This window comes from Geospiza fortis, unplaced genomic scaffold, assembly GCF_000277835.1.
Source record: "Geospiza fortis unplaced genomic scaffold, GeoFor_1.0 scaffold102, whole genome shotgun sequence".
Taxonomy (NCBI): domain Eukaryota; kingdom Metazoa; phylum Chordata; class Aves; order Passeriformes; family Thraupidae; genus Geospiza; species Geospiza fortis.
This window is the reverse complement of record NW_005054373.1, coordinates 2,699,103-2,699,594: the sequence shown is the minus strand read 5'-3', so window position 1 is coordinate 2,699,594 and position 492 is coordinate 2,699,103. Positions and strand designations below refer to the sequence as shown.

The window sequence follows — 492 nt, the reverse complement described above, 5'->3', positions numbered from 1 at the left end:
CCCCGCGCAGCCTCCGGAGCTCCCTGCGAGGGTGAGGGGTCAGGGGGATGGGGGGGACCTCTCCCCGACAGCCCCGAGCCGCAACCACAGCGCCAGGAGCCTGCAATCCCCCGGAGAGCCGAGGCGGAGCGAGGCAGGGGGCGGTGGAAGAGAGGGAGAGGGCGCCGGGAGCGGGGCAGGGAACAGCGAGCGCCGTACGGGAGCGCAGTGGAAGTTTCGGTGGAAGTTTCGGCTTTGTTTCACAGATGATGGGAAATTCCTGGGCGGGCAGAGCCCTGCCCCAGCCCCCTCCCGGTGTGTCACCCCCTCGGGGCTCCCAACCCCCCGTGGCCAGATCATCGGGCACTGAATCTCCCTCCCCCGCCTCCCACGCTGCATCCCTCGTGCTGGACACAGCCCCGGCTCCGCACCCCCCGGGGCAAGGATTAGGGGATTAGCGGAGCTGAGCCAGCTCCGGGCGGCCGAGCGGCCCCGGGCGGGGCCGGGGGGGGC

The 492-nt window shown here is 72.4% G+C and overlaps 1 protein-coding gene across 1 annotated transcript in view; it reads right to left on the bottom strand.

The window, feature by feature from the left end:
- Positions 1 to 492, bottom strand: part of LOC102040110 (cadherin-1) — an 18,318-nt gene that overhangs the window by 15,277 nt on the left and 2,549 nt on the right. The window lies entirely within an intron of this gene.